The following is a 19,622-nucleotide window of genomic DNA, read 5'->3' as shown; positions in this document are numbered from 1 at the left end:
AAATTTCAGCGAATGCTTACGTATATAGCATATATTGTTGTCTGAAAAAATCATAAAGATCGGTGGTATATATAGTATATATATGGTGGTATATATAGTATATATATATAGTATATATATATATATATATTTTCGCAAATTTTAGCCCCATTTTAACAGCTAGAAGCTTCAAATTTCACCGAATATTTACTTATATAGCATATATTGTTGTCTGAAATCATAGAGATCGGTTGTATATATAGTATATATCTCATACAACCGATTGTTCAGATAAGAAACTTTCGCAATTTCTACCCCATTTTAACAGCTATAAGCTTCAAATTTCACCGATTGCTTACGTATATAGCATATATTGTTGTCTGAAAAAATCATAGAGATCGGTTGTATATATAGTATATTTCTCATACAACCGATTGTTCAGATAAGAAACTTTTCGCAATTTCTACCCCATAAACCCTATAAGCTTCAAACTTCACTGATTGCTTACGTATATAGCATATATTGTTGTCTGAAAAAATCATAGAGATCGGTTGTATATATAATATATATCTCATACAACCGATTGTTCAGATAAGAAACTTTTCGCAATTTCTACCCCATTTTAACAGCTAGAAGCTTTAAATTTCACCAACTGCTTACGTGTATAGCATATATTGATGTCTGAAAAAATCATTGAGATCGGTGGTACACATAGTATATATCTCATACAACCGATTGTTCAGATAAGAAACTTTGCGCAATTTCTGCCCCGTTTTAACGGCTAGAAGCTTCAAATTTCACAAAATGCTTACGTATATAGCATATATTGTTGTCTGAAAAAATCATAGAGATCGGTCGTATATATATTATATACTTCATATAAACTGTCATTTTGACCCCTTTTTTACGGCTAGAATCTTCAAAATTCATCAAATTTCATCAAATAGTTACGTTTTCGTCATATATTTTTGAAATACGTGATTCGTAGTCATAGTTTTTACACGCAGACCACAAAAAACCTGAAACTTTGCATCCTCTTTTGCATCCACTTTGTGAGTACCTACCTGTTTTTTATTTTATATTTATCTTAATAATCGTTAAGGTATGTAGATCTGTTCACTATATATTTCTTATCTTATACATCCGATTATTCGGAGATTACGAACGGGATAAGATTATTGTTCAGCCCAATTCATGAAAGGTATGAAGTCTTCGGCACAGTCGAAGACAGTCCCGTTCTTAATTGTTTATTTTATATTTATCTTAAAAATCGTTAAGGTATGCAGATCTGTTCACTATATATTTCTTATCTTATACATCCGATTATTCGGAGATTACGAACGGGATAAGATTATTGTTCAGCCCCATTCATGAAAGGTATGAAGTCTTCGGCACAGCCGAAGACAGTCCCGTTCTTACTTGTTAAATTTGTTTTTGAATTTACATTTCGGAAAAAATACAAACAAATTTTTAAAGTTTTTTTTTTGTGATTTTTAGTTTTTCGAGATTTTTCGAATTTCGCCATTTTTTTTTCTCATAAAAAACTTCAATCAATTCTGCAATCATCCCCACTAATCCCGGAGGGGGCCGATAATTGTTTTTTTTTTTAATTTAATTGAAAAAAAAACTTTAAAAATTTTTTTGTATTTTTTCCGAAAAGTAAATTTAAAAACAAATTTTTAAAAATAAAAAGGTTCCAAACGGTAAATTTTTGAAAAAGTTATAGCATTTTGAAAAAAAACACCGTTTTTTTTTTAAATTCATAACTTTTTTTGAGTTCGTTGAAAAAATTTGAAAAAATTCTGAAAAACGTCTTTCGAAAGCTAGAAAAAGAAGAAAAACTTTCAGCCAATTCTAAAGGGGTCGGGTTCAAAATTGGTCGAAATGGGATGGAATACCCCATATATAAATACGAATTCTAGCTCAGATCGAACAATGTTTTTGCTATTTTTTACACGGTAATATTGTTTATTCAAACCATGGAAATTTTGTTTGGGGATTTGATTTTGGGGATTTTGACTTTGGGGATTTTTTTTTCCTTGGCGATTTTGTGTTTGGGATTTTTTTTTTGGGGGATTTTGTGGCACTCCCGTTTGTTTTGATTGCAAAATTTTCTGTGTAATAAAAGGGTTCTTTCCTGGCCTTTGGCTTTTTTCACTTTAGCTATGCGTTTCCTTTACATATATGTAAGATAAGTGTTGCAGACATCAACGCATGTCTGTAGTAATTATGAAACAATTGTTATGATCCGGTGGCAAAGATCCTGAGCCAGATAAATAATTTTGCATGTAAATGCAACAATAACTATTTGAGCCAGATAAATCCAGATAGAAGTCTGGTTCAATTTGTTCTTTTTAGTTTGGCAACGCTGCCTTTAATAAACCTAATTTTTCAAAAATAGATGTCGCTGCTTAGCCTTTCGCCGTATGAGTTAAATGAAAAACAGCGGCGACATCTGCCTATCATATTTCACGTGTGCGAAAATTTCACGACATCTGCTTCTCAAGTCTCTCAATGATCCAGAGCATTCCCGTGAGAATTGAGCGTGAGCCAGAGCTGTAAAACTCACTGGATGACGGCAAATAACAATACTAATTATTACAAAATTAAAGAATTCTGTGTTGCCAGTATCTGCCGGATCCGACACAAGGAATGGTTTCGGTTTCGTTCTTTTACGTATTGAAGTAATGGTTTCGGTTATGCAAATATAAACAGTCTTAAACGGCTTCGTGTTCGGTTTCATTACTTTGAAAATACCATTGCGAACTCAACCTGAAACGCCATTACCATGGACACTTAAAACTAGCACTAATATAATCTTATCTATGGATGTGATCAATAGATACGCACATTATCTACTTTGGTTTATTGCACAATTAATTTATACGATAAAGAATTCGATCATAAAATACTATGCAAAGTAAGAATATAAAACAAAGATGGTGATAACTTGATATATTTTAATAAAAATGTATACACTAACTATTTTGAGAAGAGGGTTCTCAAAAGGAGAGATTGAATGATAACCCCGCTCCGGCTAAGAAAGTGTTTCTATCGGAACCCGTCTATTGAAGCAGAGGAAGAGGGCGGCCCCCACTCCGCTTTAAGGACCAGGTGGAAAACGATTTAAACTCCCTTGGTGTGACTAATTGGCGCTAGTACGCAGAGAGAAGAAGCGACTGGCGCGCCTTGTTGAACCACTATAACCGTTTAAACGGTTAGTGCCAATTAAGTAAGTAAGTAATTGCACATATAAAATTGTTTAGACTTCAAATTCCTTTATGCATATTCATATTCTATTTCAAAACTTTATTTAACCCGGGGTAACTCATCGGCAGTGGTTCGGCCAGCCCAGTGTTATAAAAATATTATCTTCAAAAATTCATTTGCCAGATGCCTTTTCCCAGATATCGTTTGGAGCATGGCGTAACTATACAAAGTGGCAGCACGGGACAGCTGATTGTGTACTTTTTTTACTTGATTTGACACATCAACTTCCGGCGCAGTACGATTTTGACATTAGCCCATTTAACTTACAAAAGCAATTTACAGGGAACTTTTATTTATGTTTGTAGGTATGTCAATATGCTGCCACCTTATAGTTCCGCCATGGTTTGGAGCATACGTCGGCAAAATGGAAATGCAGATGTGACAGTGTAAGGTACTTTTATTATATTGTTCTTGTTATTTTAACTTCAATACAAGTTAACTCATGTTTCACTTTGAACTGTTCTAATACTTATCAAGTTGTTTAAATATTTATTTTTCTGCTACACTATCTTTAAATTTCTAAATTTTCAAATTCATGTCGATACCTTTCCAATTCTTCTAGACATTTTCAAACGTTTTAAACCATTTGAGAGATCGGTGGCTTTAGAGGCTGCATCGATAGTATGTAGGATCTTTCAATGGAAAACCAATAACAAAAAAATTTTAGTTTTCGTCATTATTTTGAATGCTTTCGTTAGCGCTTTTTGACTTCAAACAACCGAACTTTTAAAGAAAAAACGACATCGTAACGGCCTTTCCATCTAGTAGGGTTTAATGTTTTCAATGTTATTGAAGGTGAAAACTCACTTTCTTTATAAGATATTAAACTTGATAAAATATTTCATATCATGCCCAAAAAAATTATAAATTTGTTGAATTGTTTAAAAAAAATTTGCATATCAATTACTTCTCTCACGTTTAACGTGTACATCTGTGAAAAAGAATCAACATCTTTTGGTTTGCTTTTAAATGTATGAAAACATTTTTTGAAGCAATTTTTAATTTATAATTTTTATTTAATAACTAGCAGGGTACCCGACGTTGTTCGGGATGCGTATTAATATTAAAGTGGCCCTTATTTTTTTTAAATACCGATATCTTGGGTCTTTAACTTAACAAATTTTAAAACAGTTGTCCTAACCTAAATCACGAAACCATGTGCAGGCTCCGTTTATATAAAACAATATTTATTTTCCCACATTATACCTCCTCCCCTTTTATTGCTTGGTCCATCCCACTTACTTTACTCTGTGCCTTTTTCTGGCGATCCCATTCTTCTTATCTCGCGCTCAACCTCTTTTCGGTATTTTCTTCACTCTTCCCCCACATTTCTATTACCATATTTTCAGTTCGTTTGTCTAAGCTTACCGCTAAAGCATGCAATAAAATCAGTAAATATTGCTTCAATCGGTTAAAAGTTATAAGCCGTAACTTACATACATATATGGATATACATACACATTCAAAATATAAAACAGAAAATACTTACAGATCTTGTTGATATACCAGAGAATAAAAGAAAGTTTTTTTTATATATGGGTACATACATGTTTATTTCGCTTGCAAAATCGTTGAGTTTGATAAAAAAAAACTACGTACACATTTTTAAAATTGTTAGTTTTTACAAATTAGGTCGGAAAAAATAATACTTTTTTGTTGAGTGAATAATTTTAAAAGAATTCATTTTGATAGCTTTTTACGACTTTCTAATTTTTAATTGTTGCATACATTAAGGCGAATTATATAAAACTGTTATAGAATAACTTATGCGCATACATAGACATACATATATAGCATCATGATTGTTATAAAAGTGAATGCTTACATACTTAGCACACATAAAACAAAATTATTCCAAGCTCTTCAGTGTGAATGTATGTGTATGTGTGGAGAGTTAACTTGTAATACAAAATTTAACATTTTTAATTCTTATTAAAAAACAAAGAATTGTTTTATAATGCTTCCTTATAAACAACGTTTGATGTGGAAATGTTAGGAGCATAGACGATTAATTTGTCTGCTTCACTAACACGTGAGAGCGCCACGTAAAGCTGGCCATGAGAAAAGCAACTCACAGTCAGATCAACGCCCACAACACTCATCGTCTGGCCTTGTGCTTTGTTGATTGTCATAGCATAGCAAAGGCTCACCGGGAATTGAACACGTTTAAATCTAAAGGGAAAGTTGTTTGGTATAAGGGGGAAAGTTGTTTGGTATAAAGACTCTCTCTCCTCTGCCGCTGCCTGTCAAAATTTCTGCTTCAATTATATTTTGTTTTAGAGAAACAACTTTGGTGGGCTTAGATTACGCAACAGAATAATTGGTGCGCCGATTTTCAAAATAATTTTATGGGATGGAAGTCCAGGTGCACTAAGGCTATTTAAAAACTCCACAGGGAAATTTGTTGAGTCATCTTGCTCCAAAACTCTGTTGATTGAAAAGTATTCGACCTCCTATCCCTGAATATTGTTGAGTATATACGAATTGATTTTCAAATCCTGGTCATTTCGTGACGTCAAGATAGCCCTCTCGCAAAGCCAAAAGTTATCATGACAGACTCCTAGATCATTATAAACAGTAGAAATTAGTTCTTGCAAGGAATGTACGGTACGGCACAAATTATCGGGCAGTGTAATTTTTCCCTCTTCTTCGGTGTATGTACCATTTCCAATCTTTAGCAAAGTTTCGGAGAAGTTCTGCGCATTTATATTGCCTCCGATTCGAGCGCGCATATTTTCTGTTAAATGCATTCTTTTAATGTTACACCATATATATGAGCTCTTCAAACACGCTCGTATTTCATCTGCTCTTGTACCGCGTGGTATGACCGGTAGTATCTGCCGAAAATCTCCACAAAAGAGAAAAGTAACACCACCCATAACTTGGTCATTTTGGCGTATATCCCTCAGCGTTCTGTCCACAGCTTCTACGGCTGTCCGGTTCGCCATGGTGCATTCATCCCATATTACCAACACACAGTCACAAATAACGCTGGCTTTTTCGCAATTTCTTGCTATATTGCACATTGGATATTCATTGATATCTAAGTGTATAGGGATTTTGAACATGGAATGGGCAGTTTTACCACCAGGTAATAAAGTTGCAGCTATACCAGATGAAGCCACTGCCAGAGCTATTTTGCCTTGAGCTCGCACCTTTGCCAAAACAATTTTAGTTACGAAAGTTTTTCCTGTCCCACCAGGGGCATCTAAAAACAAAATCTCACCTACTTCATTATCGACGCTATAACAAACGCGTTCGAATATTCCTCTTTGCTCATCCGTTAAACGTTGAATGCCATTACGTAGAGTGTCCGCAAGTTCTGTAGGATTATACGAAATTTCGCTTGCGTATTCCCTGTTCACGCGTTCACCGTCTATAGATGGTTCGGGTAAGCCGTATTGGGATAGTAAGTTCCCCCCCCCCCCCCTCCCCCCCCCCCCCCCCCCCATTGAAAAAACTGTATTCTGAAGTTCGATTAAGCATTAAGTAACAGCTCTGTCCCGCATTACGTTGTTAATTTCCCCTTCAATATGGCGTCGCATGCTTCTGAGATAGTCTTCTGACAGCTTATCCTTGTGTTTTACCCACAGAGCCATAGGATTCGATAGAGAACAAAATACCACTAAAACGCAAAACAAATGTCGCAACCGGCTTGGACTGTCACTAATGCTTGCTTCGGATATAGCATCATCCCAATGCTTGTCATCGTCAAGCAAGTGGCGTTGTCGGCAAGCATCGCGAAAAGTGGGATATTCAACTCCCAAAAAAGTGCGAAGGTCCGAAAAGGAAGTAGGTCCTCGTACTGTATGCAACAACAACCGCAAGTAAAAACACTCGGCATTGTTCGGATGAACCATATATACACGTCCAATGACATGTTCCTTAAAAATGCCGGGCTCCCCATCTACAGATCTGCCCCGTTTCCTGCGGTTAAAAACACCTCTTTGCTTATCAATAATAATAAGAGGGAACCTCCTCATACATGAATGTCCTCGCAAACCTGTCTCTTTCGCAAAGCCGAAAGTATGCCAGTGAAGTGGTTTGCCTCGGGCTTGCTACTCGATCTGTCACGTTTTCGCAATTGAAGTATATCCTTTGCCCTCCTTCTAGATGAACCTCCAAATGCACTACAGGGGGATTTCGCTCATGAATGGGAAAGCTTAATATTCTCCAAACGGCCTCTGAAGAGCTTATATAACGCCCTGGTTGAAATCTAGTTATTTCGTCATTTTCATTCCTTAACGCAAACGTTGCCTGGTCACTGCCCTTATTTATATACTTGCATATACATATATTTAATGTGTGATACACTACTGCACACTTCCACGCTGATGTGGGCCTGAAACGTTTTGAAGAGTACAGGTGAATATGGTACGACCCATCTATTTTCCAAAATTATATCTTCACCACGTAATCTTAAAATGGCAGTAAACCCACCTTTTTCTGGGGACCGTCGCCGATAAGAGGGATATCCATCCTCTCCCATTATGGTGTGTTCTATAAGTGCCCGTGGATAATCTTTCGAGCATCGGCCGTCCTGCATGCATGGAGTTGCTATTTAATATCCCGCAAGGACCATGGACCATGTGTGTTCTTACTATGTCAAATAGTGTGGCATCTGTGTTGCTGTCTGGAAATTCGGCACTTATCACATTATCAATCTCGTTAGGGCGTATTTTGTCTTCCAACCAGAGAAGTACATGTGCATGTGGTAGACCTCGTTTTTGCCACTCAACGCTGTACATAAAGCACAAAGCTGACCCAAACAGCTTCTCCTTTATAATTAGGCGTATTAGAGATTTAAGTTTTAAGTGGAACACTCTAGCTATTATGTCGTGCCGATCGTATGCATTTTGACCAGGCAAAAGTTGCGCCTTTCACACTCTTGGTCAACTAAAACAACTGCAACTTCATTTGTAGTAGGAGGATTATACCTTCTTGGATGTTCTGTTGCGGGCCTTTTATCAGCACATATTACAAATTTATAATTATTATTTTGCTCTTCGGGAACGAAATCAAGGGCATTTTTAAAATCGCGAACGTATGGATTTATATCATGTGGCATATTTTGCAGAATATATATCAGACTACGATTTAAACGAACACATTAATTGATTAACAATAAAAATTAAAGGAAAAACAATTTGTACTCACCAGTTTAAAATTCACTTACAACAATACAACTGCACAACACAAAATACAACTGCACAACTGAAATTCTTCATACAACTAAAATTTATGTCCAGCTAAAATTTATAAAACCTCAAAAAATCAAAGAAGAAAATCACAGCTACTTTGATGAAATTTTTTTCATGAAAACTGATAATAACGCTTGTCAACAGAACTTTGCGCCACCTGTCAGCGAATATATAAATCGAATTGCACCAAAAGATTTGAGTCCCTGCTTAACGCGTGTAAAAGGTTTAAAATCTTAGCTAAAAGTATTTCATATTGTAGGTAAATTTATAGATTTTGGAGCAAATACATTTTGACCGATAACTCAGTTATCTATTAATTTATCGAAATATCACAAAATTCAAATGAAACCTGTGACATTCCTCTATTGTTTGATGCCCATATTGTACGCATATTTAGAGGTTTTAGGTAACCTCATTTTAACCGATTATCGTAATATGGCAGCGTAAAATAATTTTTTTTGGTACGCCACTGTATCTATTCATGAATTTGATTTTTAATTTATATGAAATTGAAAAAAAACTTTGCAAAGGCATTCTTTGATATTTGTTTGGAAACTAAGTGCATTTCCTTTGTTTTTTCAAAAAAAAAAAATCCTTAAAAGTAGCTTAATTATAGCTTAAACAACTATATCTTTTTTGTTTCTCACGCGATTTTAATGAAATAAGTTCCAGATTCTCTTCTGGATTACAAACTATCCATCTGTGAAAGTCTCATAAAAATCCATTCGTCAGTTTCCCAGATTATCGGTGTCATACAGACAAAAAGACAAACAGACAAACAGAAAAAAGTAGTGCCGATGGATTCTACGACATTCCAAACGTCAAGTACACTCATTTTTTTAAGAAATCTTGGATGTACAGATACGATTTTCTAGAGATTTATTATAGTACAATAATAATAATAATAATAAAATAATAATAATAGATTTGGGAAAATTTTAAACAACGTGACATCAGGGCGGACAAGGTTTCGTTTAGTTTGGTTGAAATGCTTAACGATTAACTTGAAATTGTATTGTGGTCTTTAGTTGTCTCACTTTGGATTTTAAGCAGAACTTATAAAAATATTGTTACGAATATTAGCAACACTAAGGGGTACTGCCATCTCTAAGCCGATGCTAAACAGTGACTTGATGCACATCAATAATTCAATCGTTATGTCTACACATATGTACGCACACGCAGGGAGAAGCAACGCACAAACGCATGCAGATATCTTATCTGAGATATGCAATTATAATTGTGGAAGTGTGCTCACAACCCACGCGCATATAAGAGCTATACACGTACATCTGTAGTTATAATTATAACAGATAACCAACTAGTAGATTCTAGAACAGAAGCGCCTAGAAGATGCAACGAGGAAAGAGTATAAAAGGCAGCGATAGTAGAGGCGCTAGAATCAGTTTTGAATTAAGTACGCTATCTGTCGGGCAATAGTAGTGTTATTGTACTTTAATAAAGGCCATTTTGCATTATTGAAAAGTGTAGTTATTTATTCAACAGTTTAGTGATTCGAACCTTAGTAGAAGATTTGAAATAAGCGGAATTGCAGTAAATTCGTTACAATTGGTGTCAGAAGAGGAATTGTTGAATAAATTCCGAAGATTGGGAATACAACTTGGACATGGCAAAGTTCAGTGAATTGAAGATCCAGCAACTGAAGAAGGAGTTGGAGAGCCGTGGATTGAATACAACCGGCATTAAACTCGAACTTCAGGCACGACTACGAGAGGCAATGGAAGCAGATGGCGAGGAGAGAACAAAAATTGAATAGAAAAATGAAACATCGCAGACAGTTACGAGCACAGACTTGAACATGATTTTAGCTGCAATATCTACTCAAACATGGACAGTGTCATCTCAACTGGCAGAACAGAAGACATATATGGAATCGCAGGAGAACCGTATAACATCTAAGATGGAATCGCAAGAGACATGAATAACATCAAAGATCGAAGCACAAGAAACGCGTATTTCAGAAATGTCGACACAGATTACATCAAATATGGAAAACACAACTGAAAGAACAAGAGGCACGCATAACAGTACAACTCGAAGCGCGCATGGACGAGAAAATAAAGCAGTTTGAGGAAAAAATCGAAGCCGAGGTGGATACTTTAGAGGTCGTATACAGTAGTTGCAATTAAATCGCCCAGCTGTTTCAGCAAGCAATCCAAAGGTAAAAACACCATCCTTTGACGGTTCTGTTTCTTTCCAGGTCTTCAAGATTCACTTTGAGAAGACCGCAGCAGTGAACAACTGGAGTGCTGAAGATAAAGTTGCTGCACTGTTCATGGCATTGAAAGGGCCTGCAGCTGAGATTTTACAAACCATTCCAGAGGGCGAACGGAACTGTTATGAAGCATTGATGGGTGCTCTAGAGCGGCGATGCGGAACTGAGCATAGGAGACAGATATACCAAATGGAGTTGCTGAACCGCTTCCAGAGGCCTGGTGAAACATTGCAAGAGTTTGCGTCGGATATTGAAAGGCTGGCACATTTAGCGAATGCGGACGCACCCGTGGAATACACTGAAAGGGTAAAGATTCAGAGCTTTATAAATGGCATACGGGACGTCGAAACAAAGCGAGCTACATACGCAAACCCAAAGCCAACATTCAAAGCACGCCGTTTGGAAGTAGGAAGGCCAGAATGGGTAGACGCAATATTGGAGGTGCTGAAAGGATCGCAAAAGCGGAGTGGAAGAGTTATCAAATGCGGGAAATCCACGTCATTGCGATCTTGGTCCTAATAGTTCCAACAATGTGAGTGGCCATAAACGCAAAGCTGGAGGAGATGAGCAAGAGCGTGTCAGATGTAAAGAACGAAAACTTGTCCCACCTATTGAATGTCCTGTGATATCTGTGTCCCAAATTGGAAGAAAATCGAGCATTCTTGCCGTCGAAGGAAAGCTGGGTGGCTGACGTGTACTGACTGTAGATACGGGCGCATCTCATTCCTTAATCCGATCTGACTTTGTCAACAGGAGAGTAAAACCGTTACCTGGAGCAAGGTTGCGTACGGTCACTAGCGAGTATAATCAAGTCCAAGGAGAAGTGGTATGTGAGCTATTAATTGGAAAGGTCATGGTTCTACAAAAATTCATTGTGGCGGAGATTGTTGATGAAGCCATATTGGGAGTGGACTTCTTGGTTGAACATGACATCAAGATCGATATGCGGAGAAGGGTGATGCGTTATGAGGACCAGGATGTGCCACTTAACTTCAGTTTGGAAAAAGGGTTCAGCAGTAAGCGAGTGTTGGTGGAGGAGATTCGACAGAGGCCACGAAAGTCAAGGAAAGTAGATCGAGCAAAGGTTGATGGATCGAATGGGCCAAATAAAGTCAAATCAAAAGTACCTGCAAAACACTGGCATTGACAAAACTTAATGAACGCACTAAAACGACTGAAAGAATTTTCCAGAAAGGATGCAAGGTAGTTTCAAGCCAGCGCGCACTTCTGTTGGGAAACGTCGAAATGATACTGAGTATGTGAAGCCAATCCGTCAAGAGCAAGCTCTACAAAGTAGTTCATTAGCCAAACAACAGAGTGCGAGGGAACGATCAAGGATAATGAGTAGTAAGATGAAACGCAGGTACGAAAAGGAAAATAATTCGGAAAGTTTCAGGGAGGAATATTTGGTACTGCTATACAACCCTCACCGGCGGAAAGGTGTTCCATCCAAATTTCGGGGCAGTTGGGAAGGCCCGTACAAAGTTGTGAAGAAGATCAGTGACACCATCTACCGTATACAAACCATTGGGAAACCACGAAGTAGAAGAGTGGTACATTTGGAGATGCTAGCGGCGTTTAGATCGAGAGATTTGTCTGATCGGGACGACAACTAGTAGACTCTAGAACAGAAGCGCCTAGAAGATGCAACGAGGAAATCAAAGAGTATAAAAGGCAGCGATAGTAGAGGCGCTAGAATCAGTTTTGAATTAAGTACGCTATCTGTCAGGCAATAGTAGTGTTATTGTACTTTAATGCCAATAATGCCGACCTATCTACTAGTAGTACCAGAGAGGATAGATAGAATAAGAGACGTCATTTCAATTTTTATTTGTAATGTACCTGATTGGCGGGTATTAGAAAATTGCCTTCTGCACATTTTTAAGAAGTTTATGTTAATATATATTGTAATTGTTCGAAAGAGGATGAATTGCTTAACCTTCATCTGCTCTTAAAAAAAACTTACGTTTCTGACGTTCCTGCGTCGTTTTCGACGCATATGTAGTTATTCAAATTTTTTAACATATAAAATGAATTTAAGTACGCAATAACTTTTGCAAAATTGTGATTTTTTTATTTATTTTACAAAAAGTAGTCATTTTTATTTTAAAGAATTATTAGGCAAGCTTATTTTCCATACATTTAATGCATATTTTCCTATTATGAACGGTCTTGCATGCCCCTTTTTTACGGAAGCAGCAAATGGTAGTGTGCATATTATTTTTGGAAGCTTCATTTTTTTCCCAGCACATCAAGCACCTTTGTCTGCCTTTTATTTGTTGTGGAACACTTTTTGCTCCAGTAGCTTGTTTAGATGTAACATATTTAGTTGAGGAAGCAGTTTCAACTAAATTTGCTGCTGAACTGGTTCTCGGCTTTACAGTTCTATTTTCCATATATGGTGTGGCTAGCAATAATCCTAGTTCCTTTAGAAAATTCCTTCGAATAGTTGTTTTCTGGGTACGCTGCCAATCAGGATTAATTTCACTGAAAATTATGAATGCGTTCAAATCAGATATGTCTATTATATTGGCAAACACAGCCATGGGTCATCGATTAGTTTTCCTCTTGCAACTATAGCATGAAAGCATTTTATCAACTGTATCGGCTCCTCCTGTTTTAAAAGAAAAACAATCTTGAGTCATCAAGACAAAAAAAAAAACACATAAATAAGTTTGCCATACACGGACATTTTGTTTTATTATAGTAGTTTATAATAGATGGTAGCCTTTTAGTCCCGTCTTGGACTTCGATAGAGTTGTGCAAAGTACTTTGTAAAATTGTACATTTATTTTTCCTCCCAATGTAAGAAACAAGTGCAGTATTATCTGTGAATGCGAATGTTGACTTGAACAATGGTAGGTTTTTGCATTTTAGGAGAATTGGAGGGATCGATGTCTTATTTTTTCTCATAGTTCCCACCATTGTAATACCTCTTGCTAATAATTCCTGGCCGAGGCCATATGAGGAAAAAAAAATTATCCATTGTCACGTTGTGACCTTTCAACCCAGAAACCATATCCAAAACAACTCGTTGACCCTGATTTTTTTCGCATGTGCTCACACCGGCTGGTTTACCCAAATATGGCTGTATTTTTCTTACGTAGCAACTTTCAGAGCAGACACACAACCAAAACTTGATTCCATATTTTTCTGGTTTGGAAGGCATATACTGCCGAAACTTGCACCGGCCTCTGAAATCTAGTAGCTGCTCATCAACAGTTACACATTCGTGTGGGTTGTAATAGTCTGCTAATAGATCTGACCATTTTTCAAATACCTCTCTGATGGGAGCAAACTTATCTCATCATCAAAACGAAGTACTTGCGTTACATATTGGAATGTATTTTTTGACATTATAGCTCTAAAAATCGGCCGACCATACTGTGCATCGAATAAATCTACCAATGATTCATTTTTAGATCTACAAATTGATTTGTAAATTTTGTTTATAACATTATTCAATAAAAAATTGTTAATACCTATACACGCCAGCTAAAATCAAAATGCCAATATACGCTTGAAGTAAAGAAGAATCAATTTCCATGCAGTCTTCACCATGGTTAGCTCTAGTAAATGCATTTGTATGCTTTAGAATAATATTTTCCAGATTTAGTGGTAAAAAAAGGAGAAACGAATCTTTTATATTGCTAACACGAGCTTTAGCATATCGAGTAACTCCAGGTATCATATTGATAATATTCTCACTTCTGAGTCTACCATTGTGCTGCTGAAAAGGTTCTGCCTGCCATATTGTTCCATCTTTCGAAAGGTACAATGGATCACCGTTTGAAGCAGTACCAATACCATCACTTCTAGTAGATCGAGTATTATTATCTTCTTCTCATTCACTACCATCCAAAAAAGTTTCACTTTCACTACCTCCTGACACATCAAGCATATAATCATCACTTATATCGGAGAGGCTGCAGCTATCTTCATCACTTTGATTGATAAGAGCTCCTATTATTTATTTCGTGAGTTTCTTTTATTTTATATAAAATTTCACAAACTAATCACAAACACCTTCTTCACTTGGAAAAATGACATCTGAAACTAACTTTCCCCCCAAAAAACATATGTTTTCCCATATGCGTCGAAAACGACGCATGAGGGTTACTAACGTAACTTTTTGAATAAATCCCAAGAAAAACAAATTTTTGTATCCAAAACCAATTTGAAATATGTAAACAACTGTTATTTACAAAGTCAAGAAAAATAAATAATTTTGAGCCAATTTTTTTCACAAAAATGCAAAAAATATATTGCTTTTGCGTCGATTTCGACGCAAAGAGCAGATGAAGGTTAATTAATACGATCCTTTAAAACTATCAAAAATACCTCATGAAAATGGGTAGAAGCAATTTAAAATTACCCTTCAAATGGGACATTACAAATAAATTTCGCAAAAGCATGAAATTACGTCTCTTATTCTATCTATCCTCTCTGGTAGTACATTCGCTGCTGTTGCCGCCGGCGTTCAGAGCCGAGGTATGACAATCAATGCCGTAGAAAATGTTAAGAGTGCTGCCGCTGGTGATGCTAGTCGACGTTCGCCAAGAAATGACGCTAACATGGATAATAAAGGGCCAACCGGTGCCAATGTTAATGCAAATGCTAACATCAATGCTAATGCCACGGGCGCTGTTAGGAAATATCCACGTACGCCTAGCTATGTTAGTGCAAATGGTAACATTGATGTTGATGTTAATGCAAACTCTAGCGATAATGCCAAAAATGCAGATAACGTAAAAAATCTAAATGCCGCCCCCGTGGTTGGTATGAACGATAATTTGGAGCTTGATGTGGTTGCTAAGAAAAGATGGATTCACCTCTCTTATTTTAAAAATACCATCAAAGGAGAGGATATTTTCTCTTACGTTACAAAGCACACTGGGATTACTCGCGACCATCTATCGTGTTTTGCGCTTGTGAAGAAAGATGCAAATATCAATGAATTAATGCGCATAAGCTTCAAGCTCGGTGTATCTCCATGTCACTATGATGCCATATTTGATGCAAAGCTATGGACTGCTAATATTAAAATCCGTCCATTTCAGTATTTTCAAGCGGGAGCGGAGAATGTCGAAACGGGCTAACTAGCTCAACATCACTTTAATCATTTTCAATATACTATCAAAATGCAAGTGGTATACGAACAATATCAAATGAATTTAGGATTGCTTCATCATTACGTGAATATGATATTGTTGCTATCACCGAAACCTGGCTTTGTGAACAAATTTCCAGCTCCGAGTTTTTTGACAACCATTACACTGTTTATCGCCATGATAGATGCCCTATTGCTAGTGGCTGCGCTCGAGGTGGAGGAGTGTTATTAGCAGCTAAAACAAGCCTAAATAGCAGTTTGTTAGTTTTGCCCTTTGCTGATAAGTTAGTTGAACAAGTCTGCATAGATGTATCAATTTCAAATGACACACATACTTACATCTTGATATCATATATACCGCCTAACTCTAGTTTTAATGTTTATGAACAACATATTAATAACATAAAATTTGTCAGTGAATCTGTTGCACTAAATGGGCAGATAATAGTTATGGGTGATTTTAACTTGCCTGACATTATTTGGTCATTTGACAATGGCTGGTTACTACCTTTTAATATTAAATCTGATATTGAATCTTCTGTCACTAGTTTTTTCTTATCTAACAATTTTCAACAATTAAATTCATTTGCAAACTCTAATGATAAAATTTTGGATATAGTATTCGCAACAGAAGATCTGAAATAAGCATGTGAATTGAATTTGTCACCTATATCACGTAACACAATTCATCATAAAGCTTTAACTATTAAATTCGAATTTCTAAGTTTTCAGCGACTAAATATGAACCACGAACCTTTATTATCTTTTAGAAAAGCCAACTTCGATGCATTGAATACCTCTCTTTATTGCACGAACTGGGATTTCTTAGATTTCATAGAAGATCCAGACTTAATATATACAAACATTTGTGACATTCTTTCTGATACCGTCACCAAGTTTGTGCCTTTGAAATCCTCTAAGCCCAAAAATAAACCGCCTTGGTTCAACGCGGAATTAAGCCATCTAAAGAACATTAAAAATAAGGCTCTAAAAAAATACATAAGCTCAAAGTCTCCCGTGGACCTTCATAATTTCAACAATTATAAAAGCGAATTTGACAGACTTCATAAATATCTCTTTAATCAATATATAACCAAAATTGCAGACAGCCTGAAACTCAATCCGTCTTCGTTCTGGAATTACGTGAACTCTAGGCGTAAATCATGCGGCATACCTGATAGAATGGAATACAAAGGCTGTGTTTCCAATACTACGCTAGAGACTTGCAATCTGTTTGCCTCATTTTTTCAAGAAGTTTATGAAAGCTACCAGTCCGTAGACACTCCTACAATTTCAAGACCAACTGATTTTAATTTCATTGACGCATTTATTATCACTGAGGGTGATGTTGCAGATGCAATCTTAAACCTTAAGCCAAGCTTCAACTGCACTAATGGTCTTCCCCCAATATTTTTCATTCGCTGCGTGATTCTCTTGTAAAACCAATCACCAAACTCTTTAAGACATGTTTACGCCAAGGAAGATTCTTAGATTGTTGGAAGTCATGCTCAATTGAACCCATCTTCAAATCTGGAAACAAAAGCCTCATCTCCAACTATCGAGCTATAGTAAAGCAGGGGGTCTTTCCAAAAATTTTCGATCACATACTTAACAAAAAACTTCTGGAACATGTTCAGCATGCCCTAACTAGCTGCCAACATGGGTTTTTGCCAGGTAAATCAATAGTCACTAATCTATCTCTTATTTCAAACAACATTATCACTGCAATGGAACGATATTCGCAACTCGATGTCATATATACCGACTTCTCAAAAGCTTTTGATAAAGTAGACCATAACATTATTTTACTGAAGCTCAATAAATTTGGTGTTTCCGGCACTTCATTGAGCTTTTTCAGAAGTTTTCTTTTTGGTAGGAAATTATCGGTGATAATTAACTCAATACGCTCGAACATTGAAGTCTATGCCACATCGGGTATTCCTCAAGGAACTCACATTGGCCCTCTGTTATTCTTACTCTTCATAAACGACTTACCGTCGCATATCATATCGTCAAAATGCTTAATGTTCGCAGATAATGTCAAAATATTCCTCAATATTAACAGCCTTATCGATTCCCAAAAAAATTCAGCAAGACTTAAACATTTTCTTAAATTGGTGTACCATCAATAATTTAAGCCTAAACATTAGCAAGTGCTGCATTGTCTCTTACTGCCGCCGCGCATATGTCTATACTTTCAACTATTCTCTGGATGGCGTTGATTTGTTGCGTAAATCCGAAATTAAGGATTTAGGAATTATCTTTGACACAAAATTAACTTTTTCTAAACATATTGATCTAGTCTCGTCTAAAGCGTACTCGATGGTGGGTTTCATAATCAGGAACACCAAAGATTTTAAGGATCCTATGACTCTGAAAACTCTCTATATTGCTTTGGTACGGAGTATTTTAGAGTATGGGGCGATCATTTGGAACCCATACTACACAAAGTACTCTGATAAAATAGAGATGATCCAGAGGAAATTTACCAGATTTGCTATGAAAAGAGTGTTTATCGAAAATGACATTCCAAGTTACGCCTCAAGGAGGAAACTCCTTGGCTTACAATCTCTTGCGGACAGAAGGTTATATCTGTCGCTGTTATTTGCCTACAATATTTTATCTGGTAATATTAACTGCCCAGATATATTTATTCTGTTTCGAGTACAGGAATCTAATATTAATCTCAGAAATCCCAGAAAGTTTACTGAGGGTTCACATAAGTCGCTCTATTCTTATAATGAACCGATAGCCAGAATCATTCGCCTGTGTAACACATTCGCTCCGCAAATAAACTTCAACGACAGCCTTTATTGTTTTAAGTTAAGCCTATTTGCACTATTTAATTAAATATTTAAACACGATCATAGTCTGTAAGAAATCTTGTTTCGATGACTGAAATAAATAAATAAATAAATAAATAATAAAGGCCATTTTGCATTATTGAAAAGTGGAGTTATTTATTCAGCAGTTTAGTGATTCGAACTTTAGTAGAAGATTTGAGATAGGCGGAATTGCAATAAATTCGTTACAATATACTTTTCAAATAAAATAAAATACTCAGGTACAATGTAAAGCAATATTTTGGAGCTCTCGGCCTTTTGGCCCGGATCCCTCTTGGGTCGGGGGCCCGTGGCATTTGGCCAGCCCTGCCAACCTCTTGTTACGCCACTGCGACGAAAATTGTTTCCTTCTTGCAGTATTTCTGCGATCACTACAGCTACGCAAAGAACGTTTGTAGTTCTTGTGGTCAACATTGATAATACCTGAGTTCATTTGGTGATATAGGTTTGGTTAGGTTGAACTGGCCGGTCCATGAGGACCTCACATGGACTGAATAAGTTTGTTTTAACAGCCAAACTGAAAATCCTAGCAAAAACCAGGACCTATGTTATAAAATAACTCCGTCCTCTAGGCAAATACTAGAAGCTTCCTAGGACTTAAGCCACTTACTGCTTCTAGATCTGACAGCTGTATCACTGCTAATAGCTGGAGTCTTAGCCTGGCAAGCGCAGGCCACGAGCACAGAACGTGCTCGATCGTGTTCTCCTCCAGACCGCACTTCCTACATCTGCTATCACTGACCAAGCCTGATTTAAAGGCATGTGACGCCAGAAGGCAGTGTCCAGTCAGAATACCCGTCATGAGTCTACAGTCCTCTCCTTTTAATGATAAAAGCAACTTTGTTAGTCTAAGGTTGTAAGATCTACACATAATCTTCGACACCCACGCCTTTTCTGCTTGGTCGATCATGTGCACCTCTCGCCCAGTCTAATTGGGACGTCTACGGAGCAAGCTTCAAGCGATGCGCCCATTAAATCTAGTG

At 36.7% G+C, this 19,622-nt stretch overlaps 1 protein-coding gene across 3 annotated transcripts in view; it reads left to right on the top strand.

Annotated features, from left to right (window-relative positions):
- LOC137239884 (uncharacterized) overlaps nt 1-19,622 on the top strand; it is a 235,849-nt gene that overhangs the window by 168,838 nt on the left and 47,389 nt on the right. The window contains exon 1 of one of the 3 annotated variants that reach the window (XM_067765656.1): nt 3,555-3,635. The exons of 1 other annotated variant lie outside the window; for it this stretch is intronic. The gene's annotated coding sequence lies outside the window, so the exon portion shown is untranslated. Of the gene's footprint in view, nt 1-3,554; nt 3,641-19,622 lie in introns of those variants that run through there. One more of the 3 variants, XM_067765655.1, reaches the window with a different exon arrangement.

Source organism: Eurosta solidaginis, chromosome 2, assembly GCF_040869045.1.
Source record: "Eurosta solidaginis isolate ZX-2024a chromosome 2, ASM4086904v1, whole genome shotgun sequence".
In the NCBI taxonomy this organism is placed as follows: Eukaryota; Metazoa; Arthropoda; class Insecta; order Diptera; family Tephritidae; genus Eurosta; species Eurosta solidaginis.
The sequence above is the reverse complement of the archived record's forward strand: the minus strand, read 5'-3'. Positions and strand labels throughout refer to the sequence as shown.